Here is a 20344-nt window from a genome sequence, read left to right on the forward strand (position 1 = left end):
CCAGGCATACATGGCTGAGGACTATGAAGCGTGAAGTAGGAGATGATGAATGGAGAAATATTGATTTAAAAGCTCAAGATAGAGACGACTGGCGAAATCTAACGGAGGCCTTTGTGTCAATGGGCGTAGGAGTAGATGATGATGATGATGATTATCATTGTTATAATTACCATTATTATTTTTATAACATTATTATTATTATTATTATTATTATTATTATTATTATTATTATTATTATTATTATTATTATTAGCTAGGCTACATCCCAAGCAGGAACAGCAGGATGCTATAAGCCCGATGGCTCTAACAGGGAAAAATGGCCAACCGAAGAGAGGAAATAAGTAAATAAATAAATTATATATGAAACGTAATGAATAATGAACATAGAAATAACAGTAACAACGTTATAACAGATCTACCATACATAAACTTTGAAGAAAGACTTATATCAGCCTGTTAAGAATAAAAAAATTCGCCGCAAGTTTGAACTTTTGAAGTTCCACCGATTCAACTTCCTTATTATGAAGATCATTCCATAATCTGGTCACAGATGGAATAAAACTTCTAGAATACTGCGTAGTATTGAGCTTTATGAGGAAGAAGGCCTGACTATTAAGATTAAATACATACCTAGTACTATGTACAGGATGTTACAGACTAGGAATATCTGTAGGCAAAGGATGGTCAGAATTATGAAAAATCTTATGCAATATTCATAAAGAACTAACAAGACAACAATACCAGAGATTAATATCTAGATCAGAAATATGAAGTTTAATAGACAGCAAGTTCTTGTCCAACAAATTAATATGAGATTCAGCAGCTAAGACCAGACCAGAAAACAATACCTGAAACAAGGCAGAATGAAAGAATTAAAACATTTCTTCAGAATAGATTAATCACCGAAAATCTTAAGACTTTATCAATAAGCTATTTTTTGTGCAATTGAAGAAGAAACAGACCGAATGGATTTCTCAAAAGTAAATTTGCAATTAAGAAAGGAATTCACAACAAACATGGATGTTTTTCCGTATGATCTCACAGCTTCTGGAGCTCAAGACAACTATCTTGTAAGCCCGGTACTGCTGAGCGTCCTGGCACGAGTGATGAAATATTTAAAGTCGGGTAAAGACTACAGAACTGTATATCTACTCCTCCTCGCCCCTATCTCTATCGCATTGTCTCTTCAAATCCACTTGGTTAGGCAGGTCACTTGACTAATATATCCCTGGAAGGAAATATGAATTCGATACAATTCTATTTATTTAGGATATCATTATATACCGGATATTGTAGAAGGAAGACCAGTCAATCATTATACACACTTCTAAACGAGTTAGGAGAAACGCTTGTTTTTATATTCTTACTATACAACTGCTTGGTGAATAACATTGACGAACTCACGTGTATTAAATAAATATTCTAAATGCAAAAATAATTTTGTTTGGGATAATATCTTCCTAGGATACATTTTAGTTTTCTGACAAAGGTGATATGATAATATAAATTTGAAATTAGTCTTTTTAAAGTTGAAATAATTAAAAAAAGAAAAACAATGATCCTCTGAACATTTGACTAAAAATTTCCAAATACTCTTTTTTTATAAGGTAGAGTTACCAATGACTTATTGAAAAGATTCAGCAAAATTTCCCCCCCCCCTCTCTCTCTCTCTCTCTCTCTCTCTCTCTCTCTCTCTCTCTCTCTCTCTCTCTCTCTCTGTACGTTGGCAACTCTATCTTCCTTTCTCTTATCTGTCGCAGTTTCTTTTGCCGCTTCATTAGGTCCGTCTTGGAAAAGTTGTTAATCGCTCGCTTTCTTTGTTCCCTTTCCCAATACCTCACTTTATTTAAGCGTTCACCCACCGATACATTTCACGCAAAATTACTTGCCACTCAAACTTAGCTTCCTGTCTATAAATTACTTATTGTTTACAGAATAGGGCGAAAGGTGTGCATAGTTCAAACAGCTTGCGTAAAAAAAAAAAATAAAAAAAAATAAAGGACTGCTGTATATAAAACGTTGAAATCGAGAAAATATGGGGAATCTGCATCACTCTCTGTTTTCATATTGATAAAACCGCTTAAAAGTAATACCAGGTAAAAAGTTAGAATCCCTCATACTCCCTATTTCCGAAATGATGCACCTTGGTTGCACTCAAGTATGCAGTAGGAATTCCACGTCTCTGTAAAACACAACTTAGAATTCTTTTACTTTGAAATTCATTAACAGCATAAAAGGCCATACACTTTTGGATGAATACCAAAATAAAACATGAAACTTCCGTTTTATTGGAATAGTTGATATTGAAATGTGAGTCAGACAAATTTCACAGAATATTGAACTTGAATCTAGCTAAGAGTATTCTTGAAAAGAGAGACGTGCACTTTGAAGTAAAGTATTTGTGCATTACCCAACAAATTGTAGAAGCTTTGAAGGCTGACGATGCGTGATCAAAAAGTAAGACTTATGGCATTTTAAAAATAGACTTTTAATTTTAAATATATCAACATATTAAAAGATATCGATGTAAAATCTTCAGAATATAAAGAAACGCTGAAATTAGCACGCTAACCTCAAAAATATCCCACTGTGATAATAAGGCAAGAACTAGGTATAACCTCTCAAAACAAAATCAGTTTTGATTTTTCATTAATGCTTGAAAGAGTTTCATTAGGAAACGTAGCCTACCACAAATTACATCTGATCCGAAAAATATCGAAGGTGAAACTGTTCACACCGCTATTCAGTAGCAGATGATACTCGAACCATGCTTAACTTTAGGCGTTTAGGTTTTAATCTAATAACAAATGCTAAGTAAACGGTAGCTGTTAAGACGATTAGCTGTTTTGATTTGTTCTTTAAGTTAAATTTTTGTAATATTAATTTTACTCAGCATTTAGGTCTTTTATGCCCAGCTTGAGGTATTTCATATTTGAAATTAATGAAAATGTCTTAACTACATTAGATAAAAAGAAAAAAAATATATGACAAGAATAGTGTTAGACAAAGTCCTACCCTGAGTGGATGGGATGGCGCAGGAGCAGAAAAGAAAAAAAAACGTTAAAACAATATCTGCTCAAGCTGTTAGTTATATATAAAATTATCTAATATCCAGCCTATAAATCTTTAATAAAATTTATGATATACAATCAAGTACACGGGTCATATCTTAGTCATGGCAAAACAGTCGACGGATTATGTCCCTAAAATAAGGACAGTAGTTTTAACAAAAACATGCACAGGGGTGACTTCACACGAATTGCTTCCATGCTAGGACTTACATACATAAAAAAAAGGCACGCACTATAGAGTGACTTCAAAAGAATGGTCAAAACTACTAAGGAACAGATTATGTGGTAAACACGAGAGATTCATTGTGTTGCCACACTAAAAAGAGAAGGAAAACGAAAATGCATTCCGCTTTAACTGTTAGAAATCCACACCAAAGGTTACAGGGCACTGAAGAGGGCTGGGAACAGTTTTAATTCCACTGTAACTTCAGCCGTAATCCCATTTTCCCAATTACGTTCAGGTCATGGTAGGATGCGAAAGAGAGGAAAAGCTAATAGGTTTTGTGATTACAACGCGAATTCTAACTTTTTTATTATCTATCACAGCAGCTATGAAAAAAATGAAGTTCCAGTGCAGTGATGTAATGTTAATTTTGCGAGCGTAGCGAGCCACGGCGAAGTAAAAACCATTATTACGATAGTTTAATTTCCCGCAACCTAAATGAACCAAATATTTTTCCAACTGGTTATCTTGTGTTTATTTTGTATATCTGGCTAATATTATTCCTGCAAATCACTCGTTTTGGGGACCTCCTCACTCAATAACTCCGGTTTTCCACTGAGGCCCGTTAATTGTCTTTTGCATATTTAAACGAGGTCATTAGGAGAATCCAGACTTTAATGTATTAATATATATGGCTTACTTGAAATATGAAAAACACTTTAAATGTGCAGAATTTATCATTAATCGAATGCCAAGTCACACACATACCAATTAGCTACGATGGTGAAGATGGGTAAATTTCAATTCTAAGTAAAAAAAAAAAAAAAAAAAAAGAATTGTCATGGAATTTTAATTTTCTTCGTGGTTAAGTGGTATGGTCAATGTCATACAAGTATCATGGACCAGGGTTCGAAACCCGGCTGGTCAGATGCTATAGTCTTTGAGTGATTTCACTTTATTTAATTTTTTTCTTTTTTTATCTATGGTTGATGTACTGCATATGCATAATTTAATGGATCATTAGAATGGATGCAAAGTTGACTTTATATATATATATATATATATATATATATATATATATATATATATATATATATATATATATATATATATATATATATATATATATATATATAAAGTCAACTTTGCATCCATTCTAATCATCCATTTAATTATGCATATACAGTACATCAACCATAGATAGAAAAAAAAATGAAATAAACTGTCCATAAAACATTAACACTGTAGAGTACTGCATGTTCCAACACGAGGTGCAGCTCAGAATTTCTTCCTATCAATGAACTCAGGAAAACAAACCGTTAATAGAATCAACGAGTTCAGTCCTTTACGAGACATCACAGAGTCAATTAGAACATCTGGTTGATACGACGATACAGTGTCAAGTCAAGAGTCCGATTGATACTTTTTTAAAGAGCATAGCCGGCACGTTGAGTCACAATATATATATATATATATATATATATATATATATATATATATATATATATATATATATATATATATATATGTATATATATATATATATATATATATGTATATATATATACATATATATATATATATATATATATATATATATATATATATATATATATATATATACTGTGTGTATAATATATATATACATATATATATAATATATATATATATATATATATATATATATATATATTTATATACATATATATATATATATATATATATATATATATATATATATATGTATATATATATATATATATATATATATATATATATACTGTGTAAATATATAATATCTATGAAAAATTTCATTTGTGCTATTAAACATGCTTAATCTATTTTTACTCAATTACCTTCCTCGCCATTGTTAGCTTCCAGTCTGTTGTGACATAACTTACCTGGAAAGAAACAAAAAAAAGAAACGTATAATTTATGGGGAAATAATATTAAAGAAACATCAATGTTTACATCAAATCCTAATAATTACACTTTGTAAAGAAGAGTATTGAATAATGTTTTCATAACAGTAATATGTAATAATCTGGTGTAAAATAACTTCATTCCAGAATTCCTCCTTCCCTAAACATCTTTCATTTATTCCAAATTAATTCAATAAAATTGTAAATTATACATTTTCTTGTTCTTTTAAATATTTCACCAATATTATTGCTGTACGTTCTTCGGCTCCAAAACAAATAAAAAGACATTAAAATAAGATGCAAATTATATTTTTTTGAGCCTTGATCATCGTCAACAACATGTAAAACAAATTAACGATAATCTTGAAGACCCAAAACCACAAGATTCAATTAATATCTATTTAAATAGTTAATTACTACCTTGTGTGTTTGTCCCATGAAAATTATCCTTACTTGGTTGACTAATAAACATTACGTTACTATATCCTTTCATCTCTAGGGTATGATAATATTTCAAAAGGCCAACCAAGAAAGCTTTATCCTCATTAACGGCCTCCACTAATAAAACCAAAACTCCAACAGCATTTTAAGTCAAGAACAATCAACGCATCAATACATATAAGCAAGCATTTTTTAAACCAGTACGTCCGTAATAAGTTATTTTCAATCTCAGCTCTCGTACTCGATATTTAACAAAGAAAAGAAAATGGTTAACTTACCTTCAAAATTCTAGCTCCCGTTTAATGAGAGAGAGAGAGAGAGAGAGAGAGAGAGAGAGAGAGAGAGAGAGAGAGAGCGTTGCAGAATATTCATAATGTGAGCTTGCCTAATTAGACATGAAAAAAAAAAATTCAGTAAAACTAAACTTTTATTTACCACATGGAAAGGACAAACAAAGAGAAGACGGCAATGGGAAAAACAATTAGCAAAATAACAAATGATAAGAATTCATGTTAACGTAACGAACTGTTCTGTAAAACTAAAATCACGTGGCCTTTTGTCTCTCTAAAATGCCTGGAATTTTGTCTTCTTCTTCACTTAGTATTTTAATATTGGCCGTTTTGTTACAATTAAATACAAAAACCCAGTTATAACTCTGAATTATTGCTAACATAATAAAATAAGTTATACTTATAAATAATAGAAAATCAGGACTAGATAATTTGGATAATCCCATCAATTAGCAGCAGCAATAATAATAATAATAATAATAATAATAATAATAATAATAATAATAATAATAATAATAATAATAATAATAATAATAATAATAACAACTATAAAACTATGGTCTAACTGGAAATTTCATGACCCAGGTACAATATTTGCTAAACAGGTTAATAAGAAAAATATTTGGATTTTAAAAGGGAATTTGGGTGACATTTATGTAGATTTTTTTATGTTCAGTCTTCGAGGCACCATTACTTGTTCAAGCTCGAGGTCCACAGAAGAATGGGAAGATCAGAATACTATTATAGTTGCAATATCATGCTGGATTTTAAACACGTGATAATGATAACAACGATAATTATTCACACTGATCAGTCAAGAAAACTTCAAGACCATACATGACATCTAGATGGATACGCTGACAAATCTAAAGATAGTTTTTAATGGAGTTGGCAACAAATGCTTAATTATACATCAAAGATATTGTTTAGTAAAAGCTAAAGAATCTCCCGGTCTATAAATACTAAAGAAAAATGGAAAATTGGTATCTGTAATGTTAGAACCATGAATCAGATTGGGAAATTATAGTAGGTGGAGAGTGACTTCATGAAATATAGCTAGGATATCTTGGCCCTAAGTGAAACATGTTGTTGGGGGATTGGTAAGGAAACCCTATACCATATATATATATATATATATATATATATATATATATATATATATATATGTGTGTGTGTGTGTGTGTGTGTGTGTGTGTGTGTGTGTGTGTGTGTGTGTGTGTGTGTGTGTGTGTGTGTACAAGATGAACAGATGGAGTTGGAAGAGAAGGTGTAAGAAGAATGATGACGCCAGGAGCAGAAAAGGCTTTAACTGAGTGGAGAGATGTAATTAGTAGATTGTTACTAGCAAAGTTTAAATCAAGGGAGTGCAATGTGAATATTATAGTTTGCTATGCACCAAATATATTTCCCCTGAAAAAGGAAAGATGAATAATATGAAGAACTGCATAGTGTAATAGATAAGATCCCAGAGAGAGATATGAAAATTGTGATTAGTTACTTCAGTGCTAAAGTTGGAAGGAATGACGAAGGAATAGAGAATGTGATGGGTGCTGAGGGTCTTGGTGAAGTTGCAAATGATAATAGAGCACATTTCATAAGTTTCTGTTCCACAAACAATCTTGTTATTGGAGGTACTATTTTCCAGCACAAGGACATCCAGAAATATACATGGACTTTACCAGGTGACAATTACAAAAATTAAATAAATAACAGCCATCAATAAAGAGAGAAGGAAAACTCTGAGAAATGTAAGAAGCTATAAAGGTGCAGATATTGGTTTTGATCACCAACTCCTTATTGCCTCATTGAAATTGAAACTGAAAGCACCCAACAGAAATGTAGACACAATACCAAGGTTTGATATAAATAAGCTTTTAGAAAATGATTACGCAGAAACATTTGCAATTGAATGTAGAAATCAATTTGCAGTCTTAGAGACTTTGAGAGATGAAGAGCAGACAATTGATGAACGATGGTGTGAAAATAAGAATATATATCAGTCAGTTCGTAGTGATATTTTAGGACATGTAATTAGACGGAGAAAGCCATGGGTATCAAATGACACGTGGGGTACTATAAAAAGGAGACAAAGACAGATATTGATTATTGAAAGTTTTCTAGGAAGTAATGAAAATTACAAGGTAGAACATGCTAAGTATTCCAGTATTGAAAGTGAAATCAAAAGAAAAGCCTGGAATGACTGGTGAGAGTATTTGGACAAGAAAGCACATGAGGCTTACAAAGCTATGAATTCAGGGAAGAATTGCTTAAAGAATTATTAATGAAATCTCTACTGAGGCAAAGAAGAAGCACATACCCATCAAAAAGAGGGATGGACCTGTTATAACCACAGAAGATGAAGAAAGGCAACGTTGAATGGAGTTCTTTAGTGAGGTCATGAATATGAGACATGAAGGGAATAATTTGATTGATATACCCGAAGCTGAGAATGACCTTGGAGTACCCATGAACGAATTCAGTGTGTTTGAAGTCGAAGCCATCATTAAAAAAGTCAGGAGATGGAACGCCCCTGGATACAAAGGAATAATTGCCGAGATGATACTGACTGAAAATGAATTGACTCTCGTACTACTAACAAGATTATTTTGTAGAATGTGGCATGAAGAAGCAAAGCCTGATTAATGGGAATTAGGACTTTGGGTTAAAATGGCTAAAAAAGGAGACTTGACTGAGTGCAATAATTACAGAGGCATCACACTTACGTCAGTTGTCATGAATATATATAGTATCCTTATTTTAAAGAAACTACAAAGAAAGATTATGAAAAGCTGAGAGATGAACAGCAAGGATTTCGAAATGGTAGAAGTTGTTCTGACAAAATTTTCATTTTAAGATGTGTTGCACAATATTGCGTAGAATATAAGAGGCTAATTTTGATGGCATTTGTAGACTATGAAAAAGCCTTTGATGGTGAGCACCCTCCAATTTTGTGGAGTCTTGCGTTTTTATGGAATTCCTCTTGAATATGAAAATTTTATTAAGTCTGTTCATGAGCATAGCAAGTGCAAAGTTAATATTAATTGAGTCCTATCAAACAAATTGTTAGTGAACAGCAGAATACTCCAAGGGAATATGTTATCACCCATGTTGTTTATCCTCCTCATGGATTTTGTAATGCGTACAACATCGGAGATGGTGGATAAGGATTGGACTGGATTGATAAAAGGAAATTAACTGACCTACAGTATGCTGATGATGCTGTCCTTGTTAGCAGAACACGACAGGATTTGCAATGCTTGGTTACCAAAATGCATGAAATATCACACGAGGTTGGGCTCAAGATAAATGGGAGAAAGACAGATGATGAGAATGGAATATGCCATGGAAGATGAAATATCATTGGAAGGAGAAAGGATTAATGAGGTAGAATCTTTTAAATATTTAGGAACTATAATCATCAATACAGGATCTCTAGAATTAGACTTTAATGAAAGATTGAAAACAAAATCAGAAAATGGCTAGATTGAGTAAAATTTGGAAATCAAATTGCCTATATATCAGTTTAGTGAGATTGGTGTTACAGGATGGACACGAGTCATGGTATGATAATGAAACAATCTCCAATAGATTTAGTAGATTTGAGAACAAAGCCCTCAGAAGAATATTGGGAGTTAAATGGCAGGACAGGATTAGAAACGAAACTATAAGAGAGCTTACTCAGTTGCAATATGTAGATGAGCTCATGGTGAGGAATAGATGGAGATGGTTAGGGCATGCTCTTCGCACTCCTCAAGAGAGATTAGTTCACCAAACATTTAAATTGGCTCCACCAGGTTCTAGAAGAGATGGACGACCCACGCCCACATGGCTGATGACTATGAAGCTTGAAGTAGGAGATTTATGAACATAGAAATATTGAATTAAAAGCTCAAGATAGAGACGACTAGCAAAATGTAACCAAGGCCCTTTACATCAATAAACAAAGAGGAGATGATGATGATGATGAAAAGCTAAAGATATTGAACAACGCATATTGAAAATTATTAGCCATACTCCATCTTTTCTTTGATAATTTTCTCTCATATCTGTCAGTGCAAAAAACTACTGTACAAAAGCATGGCCATTTACCACAAAGCCCACGCTGTCCATTCATAGAAAATTCATTTTAAGATATAAACAAGTAGTGAATTCTACATGGGTTGTAAAACAGTATCACAAAATTTTTTATAGATATCCTTCTAGCAACCGCCAATTAAAAATCAAATACGGGTTTGCAACCAAATGATTTTGCTTCTCTTGTTTTAAAATCACTGGACTTAATATTCAAGTAATTTTTGCACAAAAATCACATATAAAAGATTCTTACTGTTCTTATACAAATAATTATATTGAGGAAACTATGCGAGGCGAGGTAAATGCGACTAAACTTTATTAAATAATCATCTAGTTGATATATATATAGTATCCTTATTTTAAAGAAACTACAAAGAAAGATTATGAAAAGCTGAGAGATGAACAGCAAGGATTTCGAAATGGTAGAAGTTGTTCTGACAAAATTTTCATTTTAAGATGTGTTGCACAATATTGCGTAGAATATAAGAGGCTAATTTTGATGGCATTTGTAGACTATGAAAAAGCCTTTGATGGTGAGCACCCTCCAATTTTGTGGAGTCTTGCGTTTTTATGGAATTCCTCTTGAATATGAAAATTTTATTAAGTCTGTTCATGAGCATAGCAAGTGCAAAGTTAATATTAATTGAGTCCTATCAAACAAATTGTTAGTGAACAGCAGAATACTCCAAGGGAATATGTTATCACCCATGTTGTTTATCCTCCTCATGGATTTTGTAATGCGTACAACATCGGAGATGGTGGATAAGGATTGGACTGGATTGATAAAAGGAAATTAACTGACCTACAGTATGCTGATGATGCTGTCCTTGTTAGCAGAACACGACAGGATTTGCAATGCTTGGTTACCAAAATGAATGAAATATCACACGAGGTTGGGCTCAAGATAAATGGGAGAAAGACAGATGATGTGAATGGAATATGCCATGGAAGATGAAATATCATTGGAAGGAGAAAGAATTAATGAGATAGAATCTTTTAAATATTTAGGAACTATAATCATCAATACAGGATCTCTAGAATTAGACTTTAATGAAAGATTGAAAACAAAATCAGAAAATGGCTAGATTGAGTAAAATTTGGAAATCAAATTGCCTATATATCAGTTTAGTGAGATTGGTGTTACAGGATGGACACGAGTCATGGTATGATAATGAAACAATCTCCAATAGATTTAGTAGATTTGAGAACAAAGCCCTCAGAAGAATATTGGGAGTTAAATGGCAGGACAGGATTAGAAATGAAACTATAAGAGAGATTACTCAGTTGCAATATGTAGATGAGCTCATGGTGAGGAATAGATGGAGATGGTTAGGGCATGCTCTTCGCACTCCTCAAGAGAGATTAGTTCACCAAACATTTAAATTGGCTCCACCAGGTTCTAGAAGAGATGGACGACCCACGCCCACATGGCTGATGACTATGAAGCTTGAAGTAGGAGATTTATGAACATAGAAATATTGAATTAAAAGCTCAAGATAGAGACGACTAGCAAAATGTAACCAAGGCCCTTTGCATCAATAAACAAAGAGGAGATGATGATGATGATGAAAAGCTAAAGATATTGAACAACGCATATTGAAAATTATTAGCCATACTCCATCTTTTCTTTGATAATTTTCTCTCATATCTGTCAGTGCAAAAAACTACTGTACAAAAGCATGGCCATTTACCACAAAGCCCACGCTGTCCATTCATAGAAAATTCATTTTAAGATATAAACAAGTAGTGAATTCTACATGGGTTGTAAAACAGTATCACAAAATTTTTTATAGATATCCTTCTAGCAACCGCCAATTAAAAATCAAATACGGGTTTGCAACCAAATGATTTTGCTTCTCTTGTTTTAAAATCACTGGACTTAATATTCAAGTAATTTTTGCACAAAAATCACATATAAAAGATTCTTACTGTTCTTATACAAATAATTATATTGAGGAAACTATGCAAGGCGAGGTAAATGCGACTAAACTTTATTAAATAATCATCTAGTTGATATACAGCGACTTCTGACGAAGAACGTCACAAAAATTCAAACATAATAAACCTTGTGCTAGTTAATCAATGGTTGGTCTATCAACAGTGCAGTGAGTAGCGAGTGATAAAATAGAATATCAAAACCATTACAGTGTACGAGCATATATGAAACACGTGCAGTACAAGGCTCGCCTCCCTGAAAATTACATACACGTGAAATAGGGTGCCCTGCTCTTGAGAGCCATACTGTAGGCGGGTCATCTTGCAGGAGATAGCCAGGTTTATGGCGATCAATATAGACACCATCTTCTTTGCCATGAATGTTCAGTGAGAACGCCTTCGTTGTTCAACTGTTCACCAAGAAAGGGCCCCTGTACAGGGGCGTTAGCAGTGGTTTGCTGGTGTCATTGCGCAGGAAAACGTCCAATGCCTTGTGCAAATCTGTCAGTATGTGTTACTTCACTGGGGGCTTGTAAGTCTAGCAGCATGAAGTAAATTTTCCAACAACATAACGAGGAGGTTGCAGGTGGAAAAAAATTGGCAGGGACGACCAACAGGTCGCCATATAGCATTTCATTTGCCGAGACATCCAGGGCATCTTTAGGAGTGATCTTTATTCTCAAGAGGTCACAGGAAAGCTGGGTAAACCAGTTGGAGTTCTTGTAGTGGGACAAGAACTCCAACTGCTTTTAGGGTGCGTTGTAAACGTTCAATTATTCCATTTGCAGCGGGGATGTAAGCAGTTGTATAGTATAGGGTGATTCCAAGGAAATTTGCTAATGATGTCCACAACTGAAAGGTGAAAGTGGTACCCCTGTCAGAAGTAATATGTTTAGGGATACCAAATCTCACTATCTATCCTGAGAGTAAGGCAGATGTACATGAGGCAGATGTTGCAGTTTCCATGGGAATGGCTTTAGGCCAACGAGTGGAGTGGTTGATGATGGCAAATAAGTAATGATGTCCTTGTGATATCAGTAGGGGCCCAGCCACGTCGACGTGAATGTGGGTAAATTGATGCTGAGGTTGAGGAAATGTTCCCACTCCTGCATCAATCTGCCCATGTACTTTTGAGGTTAGTCTTCAGTAGCTGTGCAGAGATCTGCACATGGGATATGAAAGGCCATGAATGAAATCAAACACCTGTCGGCACATGGGGTCAGGTATCCACTGTCTAGGTCTACCAATACTGATGTCACAAAGGAGGGTGGCGTTGGACTCATCAAGGGGTTTGTCTTTCCAACAGAAGGAGGTGCAAAATGTCCTACGTGCTTGGTACTCTGGATCTCTTCATTGGGCTTCTGCCAAGGCATTGTAATCTAATCCCAGATGAATGACAGCCAATGTGTTTCTTGACAGGGCGTTGGCAACGAGATATATTTCCCAGGGACGTGAATAATAGTGCAAGTTTATTCAGTTATGGCAGAGAGATGTGGCCGTTGATGGGCGGACCAGACGTCGGACTGTCAAGTGAAGGCGTGTACCAGAGGCATGTGGTCCGTGTGAATGACAAAGGACGTACCTTCCAAGAAGTGGTGAAAATGACGGATGGCCAAGTACACCGTCAGCAATTCTCGGTCGAAGGTAGAGTAGCCGGATTCCTCCTTGGATAGTTTTCTACTAAAGAAGACCAATGGGAGGGGCAATCCATTGACCATATGCTCTAGTACTGCAGCAATAATGATGTCACTGGCATGGGTGAAGAGAAGGGGAGGTGTAGGTGGCACAGGAAAAGTGAGAGCAGCAGAGATTGATAGGGCATTCTTTGTGTTGCAGAAGGCTACTTCTTGAAGGGGACCCCACATCAGGTCCATTGGCTTTCCCTTGAGGGAGGTGTAGAGGTGGGCAAGAGTAGCGGCATTGCCTGGCAGGAAACGGTGACCAAGAATTCCTGGAATGCTTTGATGGTTAAGGGCTCGGGGAAGTTCTGAATGGCTGCTTCCTTCTTAGGGAGGAAGTGCACTCTTTCAGGAGTGAAACGGTGCCCTAAGAACAATACTATGAGACTTCTTTGGTGCCAAAGTATACACTTGTTGCACTGGACTACGAGGCCGTTTTGTTGTAGGAGGTCGAGCACGATGTATAGGTGATGAAGGTGTTCCCCTTTAGAGGAAGAGAACAAAAGTATGTCCTCCACGTAACATACACAGAAGGGGAGGTCCCCTGAGATGCCATCCATGAGATGTTAAAAAATGGCCTCAGCATTACAAAGTCCATAACAGGAGTAATTGAAGGTGTATGTACCAAAAGGGGGGGGGTCTATTGGGTTCAAGGGCACCTGATAATGCCCCTTCAGGAGGTCGAGCTTAGGGAACCTTCGCTTTGCGCAAGAATGAGGTCCCGTCGGCGATGTTTGGAAGGAGGTAGTGATCCGGTTTTGTCTGCCTATTCAAATGCCTGTGATCCCTACATGGACGCAGGGAAACATCTTTCTTCAGAATGATATGTAAGGGTGATGACCAAGGGCTTGAGGCCTTTTGGCAAAGGTCCATTTCTTCAATTTCGGTGAACATTTGCTTGGCGGCTGCCAAACAATCTGGTGCTAGATGCCTGAATCTGGCGAACACTGGGGGCCCCACCATCTTGATATGGTGATAAATACCATGTTTGGTAGAAACCGTGGGTGTTTGGCAAAGTTTTGGACGGAAGACTTCCGGGTACAATGTGGGGAGGTGAGTCTAGGCACCCGTGGGTGCACTGATGTGCAGAGCAAGGTCGAATGGGGTGGGTTGAACAGATATACATGAGTAAGAGTCTGCATTGACTAGCCATATTTGACACTTCCAAACGATAATATGAGGTTCTCATAACCTTGAGTGGGAATCGCAGATGCGTAGGCAGCTACTAGGCGGATGTCAGCAGATTTAGACAGGCTACGTCGTTTCCTGGCGAGTGGCCTTGGCAGAAGAGAACGGCAAGCACCGTTGTTTGCCAAAAATTGCACACTCATACCTGAATCGTGTAAAAAGAAAAGATTAGTGACAGGGGAGTCCACTGCCACAAGCGATGGCTTACTTATATGTTTTTTGACCACTGACCACAATTCAAAAATTTCTTCGCAGCAGCCCTGATCTTGAGTGGTAGTAGCATAACTGCGGCCAATGGGTGTCATTAAGTAGCTGTAGAGGTCATTGGTTGGGGCGAGAGCAAGTGATAGGTAGTGGGCAGTTTTGTCGCCAGTCCAGCACACCACGGAGTGGCCATCTGTGTCCTACTGGATTCCAGTCAGCTTTGGTCGATGTTGAATAGTTGTACTCTTTGTCAGGAGTGAAGACATTGTTGGAGGTCTTGAAGGTGGTTAAGTGGCTGTCCATAAGGGCGTCGACTTTGATCATCAAGTCCTTCATAGGTAAAATATCGACATCGGGTATGGCAGCGGGTACAGGTTCGGGTAAGCGTCGTACCCAAATGGCATGAAGTAGGTTCACCTCATGAGGAGAGCCATCTGTGACAGGTTGCAGGCTAGTGATACTGGTCACTTCCCTGAGGGAGAGCGACACCTTTTGGGTCCCCCAACAGCTGTTAAGATAGCTGAAAAAGTTTAGCTATGTGGTTGGCCGGCTATGGCGAGTACTGCTCCAAGAGGTATTATTTTAGGGTGCCGTATGCTATTGGGGTATCCCCTTTCTTGCAAAGCCAATCGGAAATTTCTGGGAAAGTATTCTCAGGGATCGCCTCGAGAGCATAATCTGCTTTGGTCCTTGACTGAGTCCCGCTCTTGAATCGAAACTGGACATTGGGATGCTGGAACCAGGCAAACGCTTCTCTTCTGGCAAAGGGTGGCAGTTTCATTGAGGCGCCCTGTGCCAAAGAGACAGGTTCGGTGGGAGGCCTCTTTAAGAGTATGGCACAACAGTGAGGGGCAGGCGGGAGGGAACAGACACTCCACTGGTTGCCAGTTAAGTGATAACTGAGAGAGGCAAGGTAAATACAACTGAACTTTATTATATAATCATAGAGATTTTATACGGCGATTTCGGAGGGAAAACATCACAAAATTTTAACATGATAAAGCTTGTGCTAGCATGATAGCACTGGTTGGTCTATTATCAGTGCAGGGAAGAGTGAATGATAATAAAAAAAAAAAAATACGTTACAGTGTACGAACGTGTATGAAACACATGCGGTACAGTACTAAATTCGCTATACAGTTGCTTACTGAAACTAGTGATTAAAATAGCCTGTTCAAACAGATTACAAGATAATGTGTTAGGTAACATATATAATAGAATTATACTCAATGAAGCAAGAAATGGATGCTAGGGAAGGCACCTGGTTTTAAATGGATTCCATCACTGGTGCCACAACTCCACATATCATTGGCCTGCTCTCCAACTCTCTCTCTCTCTCTCTCTCTCTCTCTCTCTCTCTCTCTCTCTCTCTCTCTCTCTCTCTTCCTATAAGTACCTGTTCACTTTTAGATAATAACCTTAGCTTGGCAATGAATGTGGCTTTAGCAAGGGAATGGTCCATAATGAGAATGTGGGTGTCATAGGGTGAGTAGTAGCAGCATCTGGCATATGAGCACGAAACCTTTATGCAGAAAACACTGCTTAAATTTTCCATTAGTGATGGTGTAGGATAAAAGTTACAATAATTCTGCATAAAATTTACGAAATTCACCAATTTATATAGACAGATATATGCATAGCGAGATAGAAAGAAAGACAGAGACAGAGTGTAAGGAGGTGGAGCAGCGTTGGCGAAAGAAGGCAAGCCGGTGATTTGTAGATGTGGCACCAGAGGGGGAATCCGTTTAAAATCAGATGCTTTTCCCTATAGTTCATTACCTGCTGCGTTGATTATAGCTTTATAACCTGTTAGCATGATGTCCCTTTAGAAATCAGAGTATGGAAAAAAATTATCAAAATAAAAATCTTATTGATATGAATGAAACAAAGTGAAAAGAAGGGATAATTATGTATTCTGATCCAATCTATATAGAAAACACAGAAAAAGCAAATTGAGAAAAAAAGAAAATAAGGAACAGGGAAAACGTAATTTTGGACAAAAAGCATAGCGAGGAAGTAAACCAGTAGTTATATCTTGCGCACAAACAGAAATATATCAAATAGTAAAAATTAGATTTTAAACTAACCCTTTCTCTTTCGCTATTTAGGAAGTGCTGAGATACCAAATTGGGATAGATTATGTGTACATTAAACAAACAAACAGAAAAGCCAAGATAGTTTCCTTTTTCTCTATCAGTACGGCGTGGCCAAGTATCAAGGCGGCTGCCATCAGCTTCAGCTGGTGCAACCACGGCTAGGTCTTTACAGCGAACATTTCCCGGTGCTGTGATAAACTCTGCATTTGCAAGTGTTTATATTTTCACCCTAAAATACGAACAGTTTTCTTGAAGCATGGCGGTGGAGGTGGAGGTGGGAGGGAACAGAAAGAATGAATGAAATGGAAGGGAAAGGGAATAACTTCGCACTCAATTTAAAAGACGATCTCTTAAGTTGGGAATAAAAATATCAAGGCTCAAGGAACAAACGTAAATGCCATCTTATCACTTCCACGCAGAACACATCAGAACACTAAATTATCCAGTATTATATAACATGAGCATTTTCGATCATGAACAGAACGCCCGCAGTATATATATATATATATATACATTCATAAATATATATAAATATAAATATATATATGTGTATATATATATATATATATACAGTATATATACCTGTGTGTGTATATATATATATATATATATATATCATACTTAATACACAGAAAGATTCAAGAAACAGTCTTGCCTTTTAAAGATGAAGATATTTGATCTAGGTAGTCAAATGTAAGAATATTGGCTGTGGTTACTCTTGACAGTTTAGTTAATTTTCTGTTACTGCTTTTTAGTTTTACTTCTCAGAATTATTCTTACATTGATGATCACATAGGGTTGTTGTGGCTTGATTGGTAACGTCTCTGCCTGGTGTTTGCCAGTCGGGGGTTCGAGTCCCGCTCAGTCTCGTTAGTGCTATTAGTGTGTACAACCTTACCATCCTTGTGAGCTAAGGTTGGGGGGTTTGGGGGAGCTTATAGGTCTATCTGTTGAGCCATCATTAGCCATTGCCTGGCCCTAGCTTGTGTGGTGAGGGGGTTTGGGCGCTGATCATATGATATATGGTCAGTCTCTAGGGCATTGTCCTGCTTGATAGGGCAATGTCACTGTCCCTTGCCTCTGCCATTCATGAGCGGCCTTTAAGCCTTTATAGAGGCTTTAATAATATTAAATACTCTAACTCTGGCTGGACAACTCTCAAGTCATCAAGTAAATACTACAGTAGTTGAATGAACTTGGTGGAAAAAACAAATATTTACATCTCTATGAACGGAATATTCAATTACTGACGTTTTGAACGTATATGAACATAGTGCCGGATATTTAGACTCAAAGACGAAGTATCTCCGTTACATAAGGTCTATTAATGAAGACAAATCTTTTCTGAATATAGATAGTCTGGTTATCAATATGAAATCTTTCTATAATACCATTGATGCAAAAAGAAAACTCATTATGTAAATATACAGAACCTTTTATTTACAGAATTCCAACGAAAATCTAGGAACCATCAGAGATGTAAATGTTGTAATAGCTATGCGTAAACCTCTCGTAAAACGACAATTAATTAGTTTTATTTTCAAAGACCATATACAGACTTATAAGCAAAATTAATTCATATAATTTTATTGAGCACTAAAGAGGTAAATATTCCTTTTTCCACTTTTGTGTACTTTGTTATGAGAATTCCTATACAATTGGCATCATTCTCCTCTTTAGTGAAATGACAATAGTCTTAATCCAGATAATGAAGGTTAATAAGTCGACTGTTGCGGTTAGTAGTCAGAAAGGGAGAAGGCATGCAACCAGCAATCAATTTGCCAGCGGAGAATGGGAAAGATAATACCTCCGGGAGCCCTCACGTCTTGGTAGATAAGATTATTATGTTAACCTATCTATCTATCTATATATATATATATATATATATATGTATATATACATATATATAGAAATATATATATATATATATATATATATATTTCTATATATATGTATATATATACATATATATAAATATATATATATATGTATATATATATGTATATATATACATATATATATACATACACACACACACACACACACACATATATATATATATATATATATATATATATAAACTCGCTGAACTTTGCACGAAATGTCTGCAAGAATGCTTTATACCTACAATTTAAAAAAAATACCATAGAATATCCTTACTCTCAGTAATATAGAAAATAATTACAAAGATCATATTAGGCCGAATAGAAAGACAGCTAGACGTTAATCAACAAAGAGAGGTAACAGGGAGACCGGATCTCTCGTAAATTATTCAGTGTATATAGAATACGTTTTTAAGAATTTCGATTAGGAAAATGTAGAAGTCAACATTAATGGGGAGTACCTTAACAACTTAAAATTTGTAGATGACATAGCTGAATCATGGGGGGGTATTGCAAAACATGAGAGAAGATTTGAATAGAGAAAGCAGAAATGTAAGACTGAAAATGAATATGAGTAAAACCAAAATAATGTTCAATGAAAATGCAGACAAAAAACAATGGTTATGGACGAACCTCATGAGATTATTAATGAAAATACTTACTTACGACTGACAGTGTTTCCCCAGGACATAAGATCGAAATTAAAAGAAGAATAAGCATGGGATGAAGTGCATTTGGTAAACAAAATGAGATTATTAAAAGTAAAATGCCACTTTCTCTAAAAAGAAAAGTATTAAATCAGTTGGTCTTGCCAGTATTAAACTTATGCATCAGTAACTTGGAGCCTTACTAAAGCGTTTGAACATAAGCTACTTACAACTCAAAGAGATATGGAAAGAATAATGTTGGAATAAAATAAAGAGGCATAAACAGAGCAACATGAATACGAGAGCAAACTAAAGTAGAGAATATTTTAAAAACATGTGAAAAAAGGAAATACCAGGGTTGAGGACATATAATGAGGATGACCGATAATAGACGAACAAGAAGAATAAGAGAATGGGTCCCTAGAGATTGCAAACGAAGCAGGGGAAAGAAGAGAAGACGATGAATTGACGAACCAAGAAAATTTGCGCGTATAGACTGGCATAGATGGACCATAAAGAGCCATGTGTGGAAGGACATGTCTGAGGCATTTTCTTGCGGTGGAATAGCAATAGCTGATGATGAGGAGGATAATGATAATATAAATTCGATAACAGTCTCTCTCTCTCTCTCTCTCTCTCTCTCTCTCTCTCTCTCTCTCTCCATTTCAGAGGTGTAATGTAGCCGCACCTATAAAATGTGTTATAAACTCAAAAGTGGTTTACATTTTACATTCTTCCCAACGCATTCCGA

The 20344-nt window shown here is 35.8% G+C and overlaps 1 protein-coding gene across 1 annotated transcript in view; it reads right to left on the minus strand.

Moving 5' to 3' along the window:
* Positions 1–20344, minus strand: part of dally (division abnormally delayed protein) — a 995610-nt gene that overhangs the window by 198391 nt on the left and 776875 nt on the right. The gene's annotated exons all lie outside the window — the stretch shown is intronic.

The sequence above is a fragment of the Palaemon carinicauda genome, chromosome 8, assembly GCF_036898095.1.
Source record: "Palaemon carinicauda isolate YSFRI2023 chromosome 8, ASM3689809v2, whole genome shotgun sequence".
NCBI lineage: Eukaryota > Metazoa > Arthropoda > Malacostraca > Decapoda > Palaemonidae > Palaemon > Palaemon carinicauda.